This window comes from Hippocampus zosterae, chromosome 4 (genome assembly GCF_025434085.1).
Source record: "Hippocampus zosterae strain Florida chromosome 4, ASM2543408v3, whole genome shotgun sequence".
In the NCBI taxonomy this organism is placed as follows: Eukaryota; Metazoa; Chordata; class Actinopteri; order Syngnathiformes; family Syngnathidae; genus Hippocampus; species Hippocampus zosterae.
Genome location: NC_067454.1, coordinates 19,996,211 through 20,018,881, shown reverse-complemented (window position 1 = coordinate 20,018,881; position 22,671 = coordinate 19,996,211). Strand labels below are relative to the sequence as shown.

The 22,671-nt window shown below is 41.4% G+C and overlaps 1 protein-coding gene across 15 annotated transcripts in view; it reads right to left on the bottom strand.

The window, feature by feature from the left end:
• The window catches only part of baz2ba (bromodomain adjacent to zinc finger domain, 2Ba), a 99,132-nt gene extending 83,145 nt beyond the window's left edge, over positions 1 to 15,987 (bottom strand). For 10 of the 15 annotated variants that reach the window (XM_052062975.1, XM_052062978.1, XM_052062990.1 and 7 more), the window contains exon 1: positions 15,680 to 15,986. The gene's annotated coding sequence lies outside the window, so the exon portion shown is untranslated. Of the gene's footprint in view, positions 1 to 15,679 lie in introns of all 15 variants that reach the window. The other 5 variants (XM_052062976.1, XM_052062984.1, XM_052062987.1 and 2 more) reach the window with 1 other exon arrangement.
• Between the last annotated feature and the right edge of the window lie 6,684 nt (positions 15,988 to 22,671).

Below are 22,671 nucleotides of genomic sequence, written 5' to 3'. Positions count from 1 at the left end.
TCGTATTTATAATCTCTACTAATCACAACAGTGTTTACCATGATATAATTGGACAATTATACGATGCATAATTGAACAATGGCTCCGATCCACCATGTTATCACAGAAGCAAATGATGTTCACCTTTTCATTAACTCGGGTGGATAATGTCATCATGTTTCTGAAAGTCAGACAACAACACAGTGCCGGTGAAAAATATGCTGTTCAAAACCGTTCTAATACAATCCGCTGTAGTGACCAGGTGACTGCAGTGGATTGCATTGGATTGTATGTACCGGTAATACTTATAAAATACTATGTAAAAGGCTGAGAGAAAAAGCTGTAAGGTAACAACAAATATCTGTTGCTATTCGTGTGAACAAAATGAGGCTACTCTGAAACACACACAACTGAGATTGGCCGAAAATCCATCACTTTTGAATATTTGATGCTTTGTTAGTAGACACTGGTGAGGTGTTTGTCTCTTGTTGCTCCCTGTGGGAGCGAGCCAGCGAAACTTGGCCGCAGACATTTTCCTGAAGCCCCCAGAACAAAACAGGCAAGTCTTGACAGTCTTGTCCGCCAAACAGTCGTCACACAATCAGTTGCAGGAAACCAATCCCTAAATAGCAGTGATTCATCTCTTCATCACACACACAATGTCGGTACACAGTGCACAAAGGAGCTCTCTCTTCCTCCTCGCTCTCTCCGTGTCTTGCCCTATCTGTCTCGACCCCTTCCCCCCAGTGTGGTGTCTCATGCTGCTTAAAAATAAGTGCTTCTCCCAGCTTTCTTTGCCTTGTGATTTACTGGCAGTGTTTAACTGCGGGGCAGCATCTTTTATCGTTACATGATCTGCGGCTGAAAGCTGACAAAATGGAATCTGTGTGCGAGTACTTTGCAATGTGAGAAAGTGTGTGTTCGGGGCAAGGTAGGGAGCCGGTGGAGCAATAAAAAAAAAGAAACTGTGGGGAAACGTCTACATGCTAGTCAAATCCTCCCAGCAGCCACCTTGTGTATGCCTTACAATATGTGTGCCTTTTTCATTCCGTTAAATGGTTTCTTCCTTGACTAGATGGAGCAAGCGGCGTCTCCGGGGAGCCGACGCATGGAGCAAAGCGCTTTGGGACAGGAAGAAAGCTCTGAACAATCCTGCAATCCATTTGTGGGAGATAGAATGTATAAAAAATGCCAAGTGTGTGCGTATGGGTGTACGCCTGTGTTCTTGGCTGTGTACACGTGCATGTTTTTGTGCTGCCGTCATCACTCCTCCGTTTTGTGGCAGAGGGCCCACTGCAGAAATGTGCTTCTCCATACGAGACAAAAGTCATTCATATGCACTCAAGCTGTCCTACTTGGTGGCCGTCCACCATTTGGTTTGGACCAATGATGGCACCAGTTATGTGAACAGATCGTCAGCCTTGCGTGGGCCTACACAACAGCGTCAGTGTATCGTTACAAATTTTATGATCCATCAACATGACGTGTGAAGGTCAGAGTAGCCATGACCAACACAGCTGTCACATCTCTCTCCCTCGCAAACACTGCTGGCTCAATGCTCTACCAAAACACTCTGACTGAAACATGACCTACGCGAGCCCAAGAGTGGCCAGTGCTGAAAGAATAAATCCAAAAGAGGATGGTGGCGCGACTATACCTCATCACTGATGTCATATGTGGGTTTTTAAAGGGTTTGGGAGACATGACACAGCAAATCATCAATTGATACAGTTTCCAAACTAACCAGCTACCACATTATTAACCACTTGCACAAAACAATTAGATGTAGTACATGAACTGTATCAAATGAGAGAGTGAGAGGTCATTTGGTAACATCTATGGATGGAACACAAACGATTTAAATCGAAAAATCGGTTTTGATGATTTGAATCGAATTCTTCCCCTTTCAAATCTATCAAGATACGTATCAAATTCAGTTTTATTGGAGATATCTTTGTTGGAAATGCCACATTTACAGTAGCAGACTGATAAGTGAATTCATGAAATGATGACAAGAAATTTATTGCATCGAACCCTCTCGGGCACAGCTATACCACAGCAAAGTGAATCATAATCCAGCTGAATCGTATCGCACCCCATGTGTCCAGCATTTGCTCAAATGCTGTCGCGTTGTACACCACTGCTACAATACACACTGCTATTTAATGCCCCTCTCTCAGTCTCAACCAAAACAGCATGATCATCTTTGTAACGGCATTTGATGCAGTTCTTTCATTGGATATCAATATTATGGCTGGTCGATGGGAGAGTGGATCTATCAAGTCAACACAGCCCAGTTCAAATGCCAGGTTTTTGAGACACTAAAAATAAGAAGAAAAGAAAAATGTCTTGAGGTAACTGGCAGAACTCAATTGAAAAGCTGAAATCAGAAAATGCATTCAGAATCGACCGATCACATCCAAACTAATACCACATGCACATAACTAATGTTTAAAATTGACCTAATTGAACAAAATTGTTCTAGGCTTTTCCTGTTGCATGCTTTTGCTTGTGGCGTTGCCTGAAGGTTTTGCGCTAACACAGACTGTTTCCCAGAACTATTCTGAATTCCCTCCACCTTAACTGAGGTTCCATTTCCAGCTGAACACATCACTTTGGGACAGATTCTATCAGACCATAACACTTTTTCCCACGTGTTTGGTTGATTTTGTTATGGTCTGAAGAAACCCAGGTTGAACATCCAGGATGTGAAAGGAAGCAAACATTCAAATATAAAATGCAAACAACAAAAGTGTTAACCAATTTCATAGGCAAGATCCAATATAACAGCCAACCCACCCGTGATTTTGCTGGCGAGAGAACAAATGTGGATCTGCTTTCATTTCAGAATCTGTGTGTGTGTGTGTGTGTGTGTGTGTGTGTGTGTGTGTGTGCGCGAGCACGCTTCTATTAAATGGATCTACTGTCTCCTTGATCACGGGAGTCAATAAAGGGCCAGTCCTGTCAAACCCTCAGGGTTAAGTGTGCATGCACATCTGTGACTGTTTGTGTGTGTCTGTGAGTGTGTGGATTCTGAAGTACTCTGACAGGTGAGTGATTGAGTGCTTTCATTTCCCTCCAGCTACAAGAAGACATTCGCTCATAAACACGCACAACTTTGCCCACACTTGGTGGACGGAAGGAGGAAGAGAGCAAGAGTGGGAGCGCTGTTGTTTCCTAAAGGATGCTGCCGTTGCCTGCATGCTTAAATTAGCTCTAAATGTTTGGATTACACACGGGAGCTCTCGCAGAGGATTTAGCAACCGTCGCCTGGAGTTTGGGGGATGTGTCACTCTTTCCATCTGCACTGTGTTGTGCTCACAAAGTCAGAGAGCATGAATAAAAAAAAACTTACATTTTTCAAGTGTGTTAAAATGAGCACATGTTCAATGTATCTAGAAGAGGAAAGTGAAATGCTGTGAAATGGTCTAAATTGTTGTGCAAGTAACAAAGACAATAGCGGGAGGACACATAAACCCCCATGTGTTCTCCTCACATTCCGCTTTTTGAGAGTGCAGCCCTCGCTTCAGTTGGTGGGGGAGGATAGGATATGTGACCAGACGCAAAGACAGAGAGAAAGGAGGAGAAGGGGAATGAGGGAGGTCAGTGCCCCCAGTCTCAGATAAAGGCCTCTCCCTCCCTCCTTCCACCTCGGCTTTCCAAGCCCCTGCCAGGATCGAGACGCGTCTCACGTTACAGCTGTCTCTCAGTGTCATCGTTCGGGAGGAGAGAGCGCAAGCGAGGGACAGATAGAAAAGGGGGGGAAGCAGGACAATGCCACAAGCGAGCTGAGGCGGGGTGGGCTTTTCTAGAAAAACAACAGCGGTCGCAGGTTCAGCTAGATGCGGAAACACTTGTGGTTTGGGTGCCTTGTGGTGTTGTGTTTTTTTTAAATAATGTTAATGTTCTCCGCAATGTTAGGCTATCACAAACATTACATTTGATTTGACCTTGTCCAGTCACTTTTGCCGAAATAGGAACAGTCCTAATGACACAATTTCCACAGGAGGGAAAAGAAAAATGAGATGTTAATTTTTACACTGGGGTTTTGCGCACTGAGAGCAGATTAATATAAAACAAATGGCACTCCAACACATCGATGGCAGTGACTGATGTACTCAGCTTATCACTACGTGTGACAGGGCTTCTGTGGATTAGACATAGTTGAGTCACTTCCCTAACCTGAGTCCCCCTTTTGTAACCTTAAAACGTTAAAAACAGCAGCTTGACCCAGGTCCACTAATGACTAATCCAGTCACTGCAATAAGTTTAGCCTGCGTTGCTAACAAGGTAGGGCTGTGTAGGTCAGTGTTGAGTCAAGTGTGATTCAATCTGACATTTTATTTCTTTTTATGGCTTATTATGTAGATAAATATCACTTTCCTATATTTCAAATGTGAAGGATGCTGCATGTGTACAGCTGATGATTGCACAAGTGCCGCTTACATAAAACATGCTTTGGTACAAACACACATCAAGCTTTGCATAGCTTCAAACTGTTTTCCTGTTTGTTTTTTTCCTCTACCCTTGTCATTTCTCATGGCATTGTGCGGGAGTTAAAATATTTAACATTCTGGCTCAGTTCGAGCAGACTTTGCCAGCACAGCTAAAATAAAAGCCTTTGAGGCAGCAGTGACCAGATTTTAAATGCTGAAGATCAATAAAGGGGGGGGGGGGCTGTCGCATGAATTTGTGTGTGTATGTGTTCCATTCATAAGCCCCGATGCCTGTATTCTCGCGGCGCTTGTGTATGTGTTCATGCATATTTGTCAGCACCCTCAAGGACCCACAAGCCTCCCCTGCCTGCAACAAGCTTCTCTATAGTATCATCATCTGACCCAGGAGGCAGCACAACAGAGAAACTCATATCATTCCCATTCACTCATCCAAAGCCCTCTTCTGATTTTTCCCATTTCTAGAATCCCTTTCCCCTTCAAAGCGCAGCCAGTGTGGGTGTAGAGGGTGGCGGGGGATGGAGGGTTGTGTGTTCTGTTGAAAAGTATAAATACAGGCCCCCCTGCTGCAGATGGAGAGTTGAGGTGTTGTAAACACAAAAAATGGCAGGTTTGTTGACCTTGCTGGCATTTTACTAATCAAATTCCAATTTAAACAATATGAAGAATGGATGAACATCTCACCAAAGCAACTCTTGCGCTTTTTTAACATCACATACAAGTTTCTCAATGTCGTTCTTTTTCATGTCACTTTCTTTTCATAAAGGGCCTGTTAAATTGATGGCTTTCTGTTCAAATAAAGCAAAAAATTGTGGCGGTTCCTGTATGTTTTCACTTCCTCATCACTGTACAAAACAAAGGAATCAGTTCCAATGAGGGAAAAAAATGTCCCAGACCTTTGGAGACTTCATTTAAAAAATAAAATAAAAAATACCCCCGAATTTTACAATGCATCTCTTGAGGAGGAAGGGGAAGAAATTCAACTTCTTTGGCGTGCTGGTGGAAAACAGGCATCGGAATGAGCCAGAGCGTGCCCAAACAACCTTGACTTTCATCAAGGAAATTCTCACATTGAATGATAAATAAAGACCCAGGGGGAGAAAAGAAGCAGCTTATCGCCATTCCCTTCCAAATTTGGCTGTTCGGTCTTCTGTCTCCTGAAAGTCAGCACAGGGTGACCCATTTGTACGTTATGCCGTCTATTGTTTCATCATTAAGCCACCATGCGTAAACTGCACATTATACAAAGAAAACCAACATGAGGCTTGATCTGCTCAGTCTTAATGAGCTGTTCATTTGTTCACTTGTTTCTACAAAAGCAAACATGTCCCCTGGTCCACTGACGTATGAGGCTTTTTAAACTGCAGATGCATCACTTATTAAAGTGGCAGTAGCTATTCACATTAAAACGTAGTTGTCACCTGGTGCTTTTTTTTTTTGCCTTATTTGTGCAGCCCGATGCTTATCAGGACTTGCTCGTCAAAAACAGCAAGGCCGCATAAGGTTAGCTGACTCATCTTAAAGTGAGCCACCTTTCCAACTAAAGGGCATTAACCTGTGAGGGCATGTAAATACGGATCAGCTGTATCAATAAATAAGCTGCCCGCATGGGCCTGTAAAACAGCTTCCGAACAGAGAATCCCCGACTGGATTTCTAACAATAAAAGGCATTGTCAATTAGATGCCCAGAGCAAATGTATCTTCCTTTCAAAGGCCCATTAGCCCTTTTAGGATGAATGACTCTTTCTGAACATCTGTTAAAGTTCCCACTGCTTGGTATGTTTCAGAAAATGGCGTTTTCTGGGTGTCCACTCATATGTAAAAGGTTGTTGAGAAATTATGACTTATACAAATGTATGTGCTCAACATGAGCACACCTCGGCATCCTCTCAAGATTCCACAGCTCTGTATCAGCACCCACATGAACTCGGCATCCTCTCAAGATTTCACAGCTCTTGTATCAGCACTCAGTTGCACACATTTGACAGGGATCCCAGATGATCATTATCATCAATAGATTGTTTACGGCTCAAGTTAATCATTGACAAAATGGAATATCATGCCAGTAAAGGACGAGCGAGGGCTATCGGGCCGCACGGACGAGTGAGAGCTAGCGAGTCACAAGGACTCCACCCTTCATTACCTGTCAAGGTACGATCCATTTTGCTTCCTTTTTTTCCACAGGCATCGACGGCGGAGCTCCTCGCTGATCCCCTGCTTTGTTCACCAAACGATTTAAAAGCAAGTATGGCTTCTTCGCCCTCCACCTGCACTAATTGCATAAATCTCACTCAGAGGCTGACCCTGCTAGAGGGTCGTGTCCGTCAGCTAGAGCAGAATAATGTGGTAACCGTGGACATGGCGGACACCACAGTTAGCGCGGGTGTAATCAGCCTGCGAGTCCAGTTAGCATTAGCCCTGTGCGGCCTGCTAATTGCAGTGAGCCTGCTAAAACGCATAGCAGTTCCACTCCACCACACTCCTACTGGCTCCTCCACTTTTGTTATAGGTGAGTCCATCACTCATAACATCAAGCTTACAAACCCAGCCATGTTGTGTGTCATGTGTGTTCCTGGAGCCAGAGCGCACGACATTGAAGCTAACCTTAGGGAGCTGGCACGCAACAGGTCTAGACTCCAGCGCAAGACTAACAACATTAGTTACCCGGATATAGTGGTACACGTCGGCTCCAATGACACCAGGATGAAACAATCAGAGATCAAACAGAGGACCATAGCTATGACTTGTGATCTCGCCAGAAAGATGAGTCAGCATCGAGTAATTGTCCCCGGCCCCTTGCCTGTGAGAGCAATGGTGAGAGGTTTAGCAGATTATTCTCACTTAACCGGTGGCTGGCTAGCTTTTGTAGCAAAGAGGAACTTGAGTTTGTAGACGGCTTTGGTTATTTCAGAAAAACAGACAACTTGCATGCTCGCCCCGCTTCCTGGCAAACTCGTCAAGATCCGTTGACGATCTTAGGACCAGCCATCGTAAATATTATTATAATATATATTGTAGTATTATGTGTGTTTACAATTTTAAAATAGTGTGTTGCTTATGAAATCCATGCATCAGAACGTTACATTTCATCCATTTATTCATTTTCCAAACCGTTTTATCCTCACAAGGGTCACGGTGAGTGCTGGAGCCTATCCCAGCTTACTTCGGGCAGTAGGCGGGGGACACCCTGAACCAGTTGCCAGCCAATCGCAGGGCACACAGAAACAACCATTCGCGCTCACACTCACACCTAGGGACAATTTGGAGTGTTCAACCAGCCTGCCATGCATGTTTTGGGAATGTGGGAGGAAACCGGAGGACGTGGAGAAAACCCACGCAAGCCCGGGGAGAACATGCAAACTCCACACAGGAAGATCCGGAGCTGGAATTGAACCCGGTACCTCTGCACTGTGAAGTTGACGTGCTAACCACTCAACTACCGGGCCGCCACATTAAATTTTATTTATGTAATGAACAGTTTTTGAATTCTTACCAGAAAATTTAAATTGCAGAGTATAAGGTATCTTTCAAATGAATTACAAAGCTGAACCTAGAGCAAATTTCTACAGCTGAACTTCTGGCAAACAAAAATTCAGTGACCCATCATCCATCCTGTTGGCTTTCAGAGCGTGTAGCCTTGATCTGAATATAAAAATACAATGGAAGAAATGAAATAAGTATTTGCACAGTAACTGCCTGAATATTTATTTTACCTGGTTAATGGGACGTCTGCTCCTGAACCTCTGTGCGCAGTGTCTGCAAATCAGGGCTGTAGGATGTTACTACCTTCATCTTTACGCAGGACTGTAAGCTGCAGTCTGTGAGGCGTGAGCGGTGTTTGTTTGGCCCTGTGGAGCCAAAGATCGACAGGACTCCAAATGCATATTTTCAGGAAGTGTGATGCATATTTTGAGCGATGAAAAATAATACACTATAAAAATTATGTTATTTTAACATTTCTAGATCACAAGAATCTTACAATTTACAACCACAAGCCAAACACTGTTTTCTTATCAGGCCCTTACCAGCACACTAGTTCGTACAACTCACTATTGTCGCCATTACCTCTCCTTCCTTTTTAATCTCTTATAGAAACACTGCCACCTAGTGTCCAGTCAAAAGGAAATAACAGAAGTGACACTTTCATGAGACAAATAACACACACTTCCATCCAGTATTATTTTCGTCAATGATGATGAAATTATTATTATTAACGCTCCTTTTTCTCATGACGATAATGAGAGGAGTACGAGCTAAACCTGGCTTTATGATGACGAAAATAGGATGTCATACATGTGAGTTTTCGTTCTCTGGAAAATACTGTTATGCATTAAAAATGCATGACATTTCTTCCTATTGTGCATATAATCTGTCAAAAAATATCAACAATGCTGCAGTAACCTATTCTTGATTGGTCACGCCCACCACCTGGCCGGCACGCAGGGCTAACGCACACACCAGCACAACACAACACATCTGCGGTCAATAGTCACATACACGTACATGCTTTCCATTGATGGACCATGGCAGCAGTGTCAACAAAAGGGGCTTGGTGGTCGGAAAAGGAAATAAAGATATATGGACATACTTTCTGTACAACCCAGCAGAAATAGCACAATGCATTGTAGATGGCGGTAACAGTAAATGTGGCCACAAATTAGGTGGAAAGAATATCACAAATCTCAAGTGGCATATAAAGGCTTCCTAAACTAGGATTTTTTCGCAGGTAAATCGCAATTACCGGTAGTCATATTAACATATCATACTGTATACATTTGCTAGCATTCAATGTTACTCGACAATTTGCTTGTGATAAAATCCATTGGAAGATTAAAGTTTTCCACGTAACTCCTGGCGCAATTGGGCCAATTTAAGGCCTAAGATATTTTGGTTGAGCTCGCGTCATGGCTAGCGTCAATTTATTAGCTTGTTATGTGTATAATCAAATATTAAAAGTTGATTAAGACACATGTAGAGATTATAACATAAATAGGCTGTGGAGTATTTTCTGCAATTTAGTTGGATGATGGGATGAAATGTATTAAATACTTCTCTTGTATTAAACAGGTGTCTCATGTTATTCTGAGCTGCAATGATGGAACCAGGGTGTAAAATGATCCACACTGTCAGCTCTTGAGGATGAAATAAACTATACACCATTAAAATGCTGTTAAACTTACGATGCGTTTAAAATACATTTCTGATACATTGTAATTTTGGGCTTTGCTCAGAATGAAATCTCAGAAGGCTTCCATACAGGGTTCCATTTGGTTCATAAGTTATTACATCGTTTTTGATTCACCTGTAGACTTTTACAGCATGATTTAGTAGATCAGAAAGGCTTTGCTAGTGGAAGAAAATGTATGTCCATTTTTTTTTTTTGATTGGGAGGAATGTCGGTGCTGGGCAGCTAATGGGCAGCATTTTACACAGCCCCGTTTTGTTCAGCGGAGAGATCGGTGCTGTTGGACGGTCTGCGGCTGGATGGATGCAAGGCTTGGGGAGCCGACGATGAGAAGAAATGAGCGTCAGCGCAGAGCACCAATGCGGGTGCGGAACACGAAGTCGCGGCTTGGAGTTGAAGCGGATTACGTGGGACTGAAGATGTGAGCCTCTCTCTTTTCATCAATGGACGCTACTGCTTCGTGTTTGCTTTCAAAATTTAGCTTGTAGCAGACGTGTGCACAGTCAGCATGACGTCTCTGATCCACTGGTGAAAAAACACTTTGATCCTCTCCTCTTTCATCTATAACTGCTTCAAACAAAGTGTATGCAGGAAAAGTGATTAAGATTGCACGACTGTATCTTATGTGTTGTGTTGTTTTGTTATTTTGACTTCAAGATGGCGCCGCTAGAGTGGATGGCTTTCCAGCAGCTCCTATATTTTGTTCTTCTATTTCTTCCGTTCATAACTTTGCTGCTGTGAATTGGGAATTTCTCCTTTGCGAGATTAAAAGGTTTTCTTATCTTTAACTAAAATTGACTAAACCTGGAATAATAGCGCTTTTTGAGTATTTGTCGACTAAAACTAGACAAAGATATCTTTTGAGTTTTTGTTGACGAAAACTATCACGAATAAAAAGAGCTAAAATGTGACGAAAACTATGAAGCATTTATGCCCAAAAGACTAAGACTAAGATTAAATCTGAACTGATTTCCAGAAAAAAAGATTGTTTCCATCAGACATTTATAATTTATTTTTTCAGAGCTGCAACTTAAGCATGAAAGAGCCACATGTGGCTCTGGAACCGCAGGTTGCCGACCCCTGATCTAAAAGATGAAATACAACATTATTTTGTTACCGTTTTGCCATAACTTTAGACATCCATGATGAAATCCTCACTGATCATAGACTATGCTGCCTTTGGTCTTTTCTGCTGTGAGAATGTGAGCCTTCTTAGTAACTTGTGGATAGTCGTATCGCTATCTAAATATAGCGTTGCAAAAATGTAGAGTTAATTTTGTGATGCAGGAAGTGTTTCACACAAGAGCTGACAACAGTAGAACAACTAACGGGTCTAACCGAGGTGCACTGACAGTTTGTGTGATATGGTGACATCACATATCATGACAGTTCAAAAACAATGTTGAGAAGACACCGCGGCATCATGTTAAAGCAAAACAATCGGTGACAATATCTACACCAATACAGTCAACAGTACCAATATTCAAATTCATTTGTCAGATGAATTTCTTTTTAAGCACCGTCTGAGAACTGACTTTTGAAACACAAACCTATACGTTTGAATGTTTCGCATTCGGTCAAATCCACTTTATATCAAACTAAATTTTTTAACATCATTTGAATGCCATCAGAGGAAACTCAAACCATTGCCGCAAATTTTCAGAAGAATTGTCTGAAACATCCAGGCAACATGCTATTGGCCAGGCCATCAACAGATGCATCGTTTAACATGCCTCATCGAAGTCAGTCAGTGGACGAGCCGATTTGATTTGGAGACAAAACACTATTGATTAAACACACAAACTTAATAAATCTCTATATACTCAAACATGCAAAGCTTGGGTTTCATTTCTCCCATACAATATTTGGTAATAAAGGATTAGAGTGCATACAGCTTTGTGTGCACATGGGATTGTATTCTCCAAAGCTGTCCAAGTTCTGTCAGATTCAGCACCCCAAGACACAGAGCTCGTGAACCTAATTTCACCTAATCAGCTTAGTCAATACCAACCATTTGCTGTGACTTTGGTAGACATGCAAATAGGGCTTAACAATCTCTATCCTTAATTCCTCAATGTTCATGTTGAGCACAGTTGCTCCTTTATAGCTTCAAAAACAACAGTTGCAATAAAAGAGAATGACAAAGACTGAGTATTAAACTGATTTGAGTGTGTTTGAGGTAGTAGCACTGTATGCTTTCTTTTCAAAGCAACAAAGTAAACAACGGCTGACAGATTTGTTAACCGTTTATATTTTGGTTCTTGCCTCCTCTCAAAAAAATGGAAAAGTGCAAAATGTTAGTACAGTGGTACCCCATCTTAAGAGTTTTTCACGTTACGAGCTGTCGTTGTGCCAATGTTTTGCTTTGCAAGCCATTTGCATTACCAGCAAGTAGCTGCTCAAGAAGTGGTACAAAAAGATGTCATCAATGTGCTTTCAGCTCTTTATTGAACTGGTCAATCAGTCAAAACACACAAATACCAATTGGAGGGAAAAAAAAATCCCAAGATGCGTGGTAAACAGCGCAACAGAGTTGTAATCAGAGCTGATGATGTCACTTGCTCAGTCAGTATTTTTACCCTACAGAAAGCTCTATATTTTTGATGACTGTGTCATCACTGCCACACAGTCTTGAATGGCGCACTTTGCGATAGGCGCTGACCATCTTTCGCCCACTGGCAAGTATTACCATCGACAACATTTACAGTACATACAGATCCCGCTTTCAGCGCTGAATTGCTGTATATGTCGACATTGCCCGACTGCAAAGTGAGGAGATCTTTCGCTCCTTTGAGATGTCTCACTCATACTGAACCATTACTCTTGATTATGTCATTCTAACACCAATTTACAAGTAGAATTTGCCATTTTTATGGCAAATACAATGATCCATTTTCCGAACCGCTTGATCCTCCACTAGGGTCGCGGGGGGGGCTGGAGCCTATCCCAGCCGTCTTCGGGCAGTAGGCGGGGGACACTGAATCGGTTGCTAGCCAATCACAGGGCACACAGAGACGAACAACCATTCACGCTCACACTCACACCTAGGGACAATTTGGAGTGTTCAATCAGCCTGCCACGCATGTTTTTGGAATGTGGGAGGAAACCGGAGCACCCGGAGAAAACCCACGCAGGCCCGGGGAGAACATGTAAACTCCACACAGGGAGGCCGGAGCTGGAATCGAACCCAGTTCCTCTGCACTGTGAAGCCGACGTGCTAACCACTGGACTACCCTGGCAAATACAATGGTAGTATCAAAAATGGTGGCAACTTTGACATATCGCACTGAAAAGGGTACTCTGCTCATGACAGCGTCAGCAGCAGAACTTTTTTAATTTAATTAATTTTCACTTTCACTTTTGATGTCAAAATGTTTTGTGGCTGCCTATTTTATTTTCTGTATCAAACGGGTTAAATGGTTCTTTTGGGTTGCCAACACCTACCCCATACTGATTTGATATTGTAAAGTGTCCCTTCTCATTTGCCAGACTGTACAAATCAAAAAAGGCTCCTCATTCAGCTCTCATTATTTTTAAATACGGACAGATTTTACCAACATGTATGCCATTACACGATGCCACAAAAACTTTGCAGATTCACTTTTTTGAAATGCATGGAACTCTTCCCCCAACATTGACGTTTTATGACATAAATCTGCACACCTAATATTTTCAGAAAAACTGTTGCAGATTAGACTGGCCATCAATCAAAGAAAATCACACAAAGGTTTCTATTTTTAAAGTCTTAGTAAACTCAGGGCTAGTATTGAACACATAAACTAGCTACTATGATCAAATACAAGCTTCATTTAAAATATATATTTTTAGAGCTCCATGCCTCAAGTGGGGGGAGCATCTTGGTGGGCTGGTACGGCTCCCATATGGCATGCCCACGGAGACAAGTGTGCTTAAATGTGCACGTCAACACATGTATATGACAGTGTATGCGACTATCATCTTTCTTGCCTTTTATAAAATCCGCGACTTCACATCCTCCTCTACAATATTCTAATATATGTATTTACAATACTGTGCTATTTTTATTTATTTAAAACTGAAACTGTTTTTTGGGGGGTGCGGCTGAAACAGATTGATGACATCAGTTTATTTAATTGGGGAAATTGGTCATGGCACTTTAGTCAAGATACCACTGTACACGACTTAAGTTCTATGTTCATGCAGCACATTATGAACAAACGTAGTGTGTCATTTGAGAATTTTCAAAAGCTGAGATACATTGCCCTGCTTCAATCTGGTGATACCACTAATGGCTCCTAAGCAGCTCCATGAAATCAAGCAGCTGTCATGTCGATGCATCAGCGGCGTGAAGAGGGAACACCATCCCCATAAGGACAGGGGGGTCTCTGTGCCTTCATGTTTGGCTAAACATCTGCTTCTCGGCACTATGTCTTTGCAGCAATAAATGGCCAAACAAAAGAGGTGGGAGGTGAAATGATCACATTTTCCATTTCAAAGCATTTGCTTGTTTGGTTTGGGTTTTCCTTTCCTGTCCCCTTTGGACATTGATCTTAAGTTTGACTCCACTGACTCACTGTGTGCAACAACATGGAACAACTGAAAATAAAGAAATAGAAGTGTGTTTTTTGGACCTGTGAGCTCCCCAAGTTTCGCTCCAGACTAAAAAAGTGTCCAACAATTACTACAATAAGAGATAAGAGGATGCTATGATGATTAATGGAGTCTCTTTTTAGAATCTGAAGCATAGCTCAACATGGATTACAATAGACAAGATACACTCTTTCCCCAATCAATGTACTTTTATGTTAACAAGCTTATATTAATTAGAAGACAGTTCATTTCAGATTAATTCGTGCTATTTGGACAGAATTGACACTGACAATTCTCCCCTTAATAAGATTCATAGTAATTAACATCCTTCCTTGTTTCCCTTCCTCCCCCCTCTTTCAAGTCCCATTTTGCTTCGTTCAAAGATCAACAAAGCACTACGTACTGTGGTTCAACTTGAATTCACATTTTCACAAACCATAAATAATACACACACTTATGTGTGAAGGGGCAGTTGATCCATGGTTTCAACTATTTTATATCCACCTGCTTATCGAAAATGACTAGCTATGTCGCCTTCTAGAAGCACCGACGTCTTGTCCACTCACGGCTAACTCAACCGCTCATTACATTGGCTTCCATAAACGTCAAAGACAAACTCCTCAATATCCCCCCGTGTGCTCCCCCGTCACCGACACCCGTTTTGTGATCTTTTTTAGGTCGAAAACTTTGTTTCTAAAACTTGGGAACACAACGTGGATGTATGAAGGTGAGTGGTGCTGTTTATGGGGTGTTGGGGTGGGGGGGATTACATTGAAGATAGCCAAGATGGCGAGGAGCTTGTTGTTTTGGCAGTGGGGGCAGATAAACGGACGTTATTGTGACTATACGCACACACACAAATGGAATTCATATTTCAGTTTCTCCGGTCGAGGAAGCGACCTAAACCCCACAAGGTTGTCTCGATGACCAGCCAAACAACGGAACCGGGGGGCATCACGAATATGGTGGTGTGGTGAAGGGGTGAAAAGCACATATCGTGGGACTAAATCGAAACCAACCTTGGGGAATATGTTGCATTTGGGGATAATTTGTTGGGTCCTCGTTAAAGTGGACCGCGCTGCACCTTTTAAACAGCATTACAACATGGCAACAAAGCGATAAGCGTACGTTGACTAAAAGGCAAAAGCACCAGCAAGGCACCGTCAAGTTGAATATTTTCATAAATAGACACGTTAGGACCAAAAAGAAACCAAATTAGTTGAGTGGGACTATGCATGAGAAACGAAGCAAGCAAGGCAACACAAAAGACGATCTGTCCCACTATCAGATCGCCGTGAAAAGACGAGAGTGCATAAGAACAATCGGTTTATGCATATAAACGCAACAAAACTCAGATTTTAACTTATTTGCTGCTTTCGAGTTTTGTAAACCACAAAAAAATAAATCTATAAAGCGGCGATTTCAGTAGCATGTGATGAGAGCGAAAACACGGCGTCCGTCAGCCACAGTAAAATAAAACAAAAACACTTACCTTGTTTTACTTTGCACTTTACTTATTTCCAACGTGGATCGAAAGGGTAAACTAACACTCCGGTTTGCTCGTGTGTTTTGCTTCTTTTTCCACCTCTCTGGGTCGCTTTTGGTTATGAAAGAGGTCGATGACGAATGATAAAGAAGGGGAATTGGGCAGTAATTGAGTCTCGCAGTGTGTGCGTGTGTGTGTGTGTGTGTGTGTGTGTGTGATAGCAGATTGAAGGAGAGTCTCTTCTCAAGGTTTATTCAGGCTCCACTTCAAGGAACCGATCTGATGTCGTCGGCTCTCTACTGCCACACAAAGAGAGAGAAAAAAGTTCTTATTTGTGCAGTAGCCCCTTGGCAACCAACAAGAATGCAGTCGTTGACCGTTATTACTTTGAAATGCGACATGATGACATGAAAGACGCCCAATGCACGTAACGGACCCTTAAAAAAAGACAACGCGTCTCACTTTATGACGATGACCTCCCTCAAATGAAGACGTTGAAAGACCACATTTGTCAGATTGGAATTCGCGCATTTTGACCTTTCTCAGCCAAGTCATAATTTTTGTATTTAGCATTCTTATATTTTTACATTGATTTATTAATTGTGTCAATTTTAATGCTATAAATGATATCCTAAGTTTTCAAGCACACAGTCCGATTGATTAAAATCATATGCAAGCAGTGATTTGAAACACAAAGTGAGACTATACATAATGCCCAATTGCAGTGAACTGTCTCCCAAAATGATTTTTTTTCGTTCATGCAGTCAATTTATGAAGTATGAAAACTATCAATCTATCTACATTCAGCTCTACCCTCTGAAAAAGACAGATTTTTAAAAAGACAACATTGTCAGAATGTGCCGCGTGATTAAGTTTATACAGTAATTCATGCATTTTGACTTGTACTACTGACCAGTCAAATCCTACTCTTCCCAGTTAGCCTTTATTGTTAAAACTCAGACCCAATGGAATCATTGATTGGGTCCATTTGAATGCTGAAAAACGCTACTCTATTGTCATTGTCTGTTGTCATTGTTTTCCAAGCATATGTTTTAATGAACACTGTCTTTTCATTAAAAGTGGAATACAGAGTAATTTCACATATTCTGGGGCTCTGCATTCACTTGTTTGCCTGTTCCATTTTGGGGGTGGGGGTAGGGGAAGGGAGTATTCAAAACCTTTTTTCTTATTCATGGAAGAACATTCATAGTTCCATTATTTGTTTAGGATCATAGTTTGTGGTTTATTTATGGTTTGAAATATTAATACAGGCAAATCTAATAAGTTTTAGGGTTGCAGCAATTGTTAGCGAAATTCCACTATTTGTGGTCGGGGTCAGTACCGAGCCCCTGTAATTAGCAATGGCTCGCAGTATACTTTTAAGTGCATTGAACTGCCTCCTGCCTGCTGAATTTTTTTTTGAAAAATACTGTAACAAATCAGGACAATGGTGCCTGTTCTTACTGAGTTACTATCGCTGGGTCGATTTTTATTTATTTGTTTTTCTCGCTTTGGGTTGTGAGCGGATTACGAGTGAGCTTCATATACACCGCCGCTTGAGTGAGGTGGAAGAAAAGTTAGCGATGCACTTTCAGCCCTTTATGGAAAGGAAGAAACAGTCAAACACACGATACAAAATGAAAACATTCACATGGATCTTAGATCGGTCACTAACACGGAACTACCCTCCAAATTATTTGTTTAACGATGCAGTCATTTTCTGAAGAATGAAATCCAAATTTTGCGTGCATAGTTAATGCGTTTTGACCATTTATTTTGAAGAAAATTAGCCAGATTCAATTTTTCCGTTTTAGTTTTGATTCATGTTGAATCAAAATCAATTTTAATGCTGAAAAAATTACATTGTATTTTTACTTAGGCATGCCACATGTCATAAAAAATGCTCTAATCATGAAAATTGGGATTCTGCATCGTGCATTTTTGTTTATTGAAACTGTTTGTTTCATGCATGCAGTCTTTCAAGATGAAAAGCATAAGCATTATTAGGTGCATCTTCCTCACAATCTATCTACGTGCAGCCATTTCACCATGCTGAAAAGTATGAGATTATATTTTGTTAGGGCTACAACTCCCAATTATTGTAATAATCATGTAATTGATTGATTATTATGTTAGGTAATGGTAAAAAAGTTTTCATTTACATCACTTCATTCAAAAATAGCACATTATTTCAAATCAACTGTGGAAAAAAATGCACAAACATCCATTTAATAATGATTCTGTTACTGGCTCGGTCCGTAACATGTCAGTAAATAGGCAAAATGTGCACTCAGTCTCACTAGCTGACCAAATGATGAGCTTTCAAGGGGTGATCCTTGATCAAACAAATACAAATCAGTTGCACACAGGCTCAACATGAGAAGGCATTTGTCAGAACAAAACAAAACAAAACAAAACAAAACAAAAACACAAACGGGACAGATCTTACTCTGGGTAGGATCAATACATTGCCTGGCGAAGACAGCCATCTGTGCCTAATTGTATTCTTCACCTCCTCTTCTGAACACACAATAAGCAACAGGCTGAGCACAGGCCCTCTGACCCAGACTGGGTTTCCAGACAGGGGAAGATTATTTCATTCAACTGGAAAACAACAAGGGGGTGGGGCATTGTTTTTTTTTGTTGGGTTTTTTTGCTATTGGAGTGGGCAACTGCTCCAAAATGCACCACTCTGATGAGGACAGACAAACAACTGGTGCATCCCCTCATGTCACATCATTGCCGGGGCCACATCTATTTTTATTACACACGATGAACAAACAGCTCACACTTACTTTGTGGACACCCTATAAATCAACTTTAATTATTGTTAGGAGCCACATGGAGTGTTGGTTTACAGGCACATTCATGTTAACGCTTCATAAACATTGAAAATGAGCATTAATGTTTGATGATTTTTCTCCTCTGTGCCAATGTCGCCATATGTGGCCTCTTTTAAACTTTTAGGGTACGAATGTCTGGGAAATATTTTTTATGTTTAACTTAATCAGAATCATCTTTACTGGCCAAGTATGTTCAAAACACACGTTTCCTCTACTAGTTGTGGCAACTGTAATGCTTTCACTTATACAGTCACATAATACAGTGGTACCTTGACTTACAAGATGAAATGTGTACGTTTAGGACGTGGACACAAATGTACAAAGTACGTAGTGAAGGTGTGCAATAATGCAGCAATGCTTGATTAAAAAAAATAATAAATTGTAAAAATGATGATGTGTGACAGTGTCGCTTCAGAATTACAATACTTTGACACGGTGTGGTTTGCAAAATCATCCCTGACCAAGTACAGTACAGTTCAGTTGTATTTACCTTGTACAGTCCTGTATTTGTACGTCATCTTTTACAACTGTTTGTTTTTCGAAATGTACTGAGACAATTATTCATTCTATTTTTAGTGCAATACATTTTAATTGAGGGAAGCATGGTGAACAACTGGTTAGCACATCGGCCTCACAGTGCAGAGGTGCAGGGTTCGATTCCAGGTCCTGGTCTTCCTGTATAGTTTATATGTTCTCCCCATGCTTGTGTGGGTTTGTCTGGGTTCTCCGATTTCTTCCCACATTTCAATAACATGCACCATAGGTAAATTGAAAGGCCTAAATTGTCCCTAGGTGTGATTGTGAGTGCGAATGGTTGTTTGTCTTGATGTGCCCTGCGATTGGGTGGCACCCAGTTCAGGGTCTACCCCGCTTACCACTGAAAGACAGCTGAGACAGGCTCCAGCACACCACGACCCTCATTTGGATCAGCAGATTAGAAAATGGATGGATGGATGGATGGGCATTTTAATTGAATCATCAAGGGTTTTTTTTCTTCTATAAATACAACGTTTATGTGCACACTGTGATAATGTTACAGTTATATTATTGTGTACTTTTTAGGAATAAATGGCCTGTTGATAGTGGTACACTACAAATTGGCCAGTGTTAATAGTTTGTGTTAAAAACAGAATGTCAGTGTTGCATTAATACCACTCAGTAATAAAATAGCCCTTATAGTCTAGTCTTGTCTCTGTACTGGACTGTGGCCCACTCTTTTTTAGGGGGTGGAGCATCAGCCTACCACCGACTCCATCGATTATCTTCCAAAGGGTAATATAACTAGGGTTATATGATTAGGAATTTTTATATTATGTGACCAGGTCGGAGCTGTGATCATCGTTACTGCGTCAGATGCGGTGGAAACATTTGCCACTTCAGCCACTCAGAGTCCAGCTTTTTCTTCTACTATGGTTTGCAAGTTGAAGTAAACAGAATCTGTCAATAATTGAAGGAAAAAGCAGTAAACAGAAGGTAAAAGGAATGAAGAAGGTATCTGCAGAGCTTCGTTGGAGGAGGAAGCCCTTGTGCAAGATATGTCCTCAAAAACAAGGCAATACACCAAACCCATTGAATCATTTGAACAAGGAGAATGCAAGTGATGAAATGCGAGACTAATAAAGGTTTTCTTCTTCTTAAAAGCCTGAAGGCAGAGTTTGCATAACCTGGCCACGTAAACATTAGCAGTTTATCCGCTAAAAACCTAGCTGGCAGGTCGCAATGATGCTATGTACTGTATGTAGTATCCTAGTTGTTGCTGGTTTGCAGAAAGCACATACTGGGGAGTACTGGTCTCGAATATAAGACTGGGTGGCATGGCTTAATGGTCGTTTCCCAACCCGGAGCTTGGTGGTTCCAACTCCAACCATTGCAAGCATGTCGAAGTGTCTTTGAGCAAGATACTGAAAACCCCAAGTTGCCAGTAGATGAATGAGGTAATAGTGTGAAGCGCTTTGAGTACTTTGATACTTGGGGTGTGACCTGGATTAAACCTTGATTGGTATCTATTTGAAATTGAAACCATGCCCTTACATAATGATTGAAGTGGACTGGTTAGAGTCGAGACAATTTTCTTCAGCATCATTTTCCTCCTCACTTGCACGATGACTTTAAACTTCCCAAAGGTAGGCATAAGTTCCACAAGATGGTATTTGATGGGGAAAAAATGCCCCATAACTCAGTTTCCACTTAAGTTTTCTATTTCATATTTATTGTTCATTGTTTAAAATGGATTGGCCAAGAGTATATTTTGTGTGAAGTCACATGATTACATTGGGTGCATGGCCAAGAGCTGCACAGAACTTTTTTTGGACTGTGAGTAACACAACAGACTCAATTCAGTTTAATGAACATTGTTTCTCACCTGTTTGACAAACAATAAATCTATTCTCCTAAATGTAACATGTAAATAAGATGATAGCCAAGTGTCCTTGAAGAAATTTGATTGCATTAAGGTTTTTCCGTGAAAAGTTAATAAGTTAATGTCTGCATTATCTATGTGCATGGAATTGCCAAACTCTTCCACAATGTAGACGACAAGATCTTATGTGAATAATAAGTTAGGGGGAAAAAAAGAAAAAAAAACTCTGGTGTTTCCTCCTTTGTAGGCCTACAGCACAGGTGTCAAACACAAGGCCCGGTCAGGCCCCAGATCAGGCCCGCCACATCATTTTATGTGCCCCGTGAAAGCAAATCAAGTATGTCAAGTTTCATGATGCTTGCTAAAATCTGTACCAAAATGTCAAATTTGCATATGTAATAAATAACAGAGACATTGCAAGCATTTTCTTGTAACCAAACTTCTCATTACGGTAACTTAGACAATAGTTGAGTAGACCATTATTCTGGTCTTTTTCCATATGGTTTCAATGTCCGAATGGCTCTCCAAGGTAAATAGTAACTACAATGTGGTCTGCAATAAAAATGAACTTGACATCCTTGGCCAACAGGAAATGGACTTCAGTATTGTAATGTGGAATTATTTTGTATCCGTTTCTTCTGTCTGTTTTGCTGCCCTGTATTTTTGAAGGTGACCCAAAGAATCTGCAAGACCATCAACATCTGAACCGCCATCAGGTGATGAATGCATGTCCAATGATGAAACGCTTGGCCAGTCAGTTATCAAAGTGTCAAAATGAAAGCAACATTCACGCACAGAAAGATTCTACATTTCCCAGATCAGATGAAAGGGTCATGTCAAATACTGTATGGAATGTCTAGTGTTGCCATTACCTCTTGGGTGAAAAGCTAAGGAGATGAATGCCAGAAAGGAATGTTTATATGTGTTGGTATTGAAAATTAATTCCCTATTTTCAGGGAAATCGCGAAATTGTCTTCCGACCACAAATAATATTATTGTGGATGTGGGTGGTGATTATCTGAATGCGTTTAATAACTGTGAAGGATTTCTTCACTGTTGTTGGTGTGGCTGACCAGATCTTATTATGGGCACAATCTTTGGCAGTTTTCATGTAAAGATCATGAAAGAACATACATTCAATAAAAGAAAAGCGTTCTGAATTGAAATGCTGTAATGCTTTTTATTTAGGGTTGTGTGGCAAAGTATTTTCTGAAGTGGTCCATTGTGTAAAAGTATGAGAACCACTAGCTGAAGAAGTTAATAGCAATCTTGGTGTGCGTTGTTCCATAGCATTGACCAGAGGAAAGGAGCTGGGAGATATGGCGTTCAGGGTGGGCTGAGTCCAACAGAATTTCGGCCACTCTTCGTACTTGCAGCATGCAAATCCTCAAGAGTAGGTTGACAACTTACAGATCATACATTTCCGAAGGTAGGAGGTCAGTGGTCATTCCCTAACCTGGAGCAAAAACATTTTTAAAAAGCATTTTATGAGTCATTCTAGAATTTGAGGACAATTAAATAAATATGCTTTACAATAGAAGAAGAGACCTACCTGGGGTTACCCCATTGCCCGAGCAACTAGCTTGATGATATCATTTCTATAGAGTCTGTCACGTCGCGTGCTCGCCAGCAGGTGGCGGGTTCTCCCGCCACCTGTTCGGCACACCTGCCCGTTATTTCGGGCTGATTACGTGCCTTCATTAGGCGACTCCGGCAGTCATCTCACTGCCGGAGAATTCCTTACCGTGCCATTGCTCTCGATTTGCTATTCTCGTCGTTCGACTATTTCTCGCTGC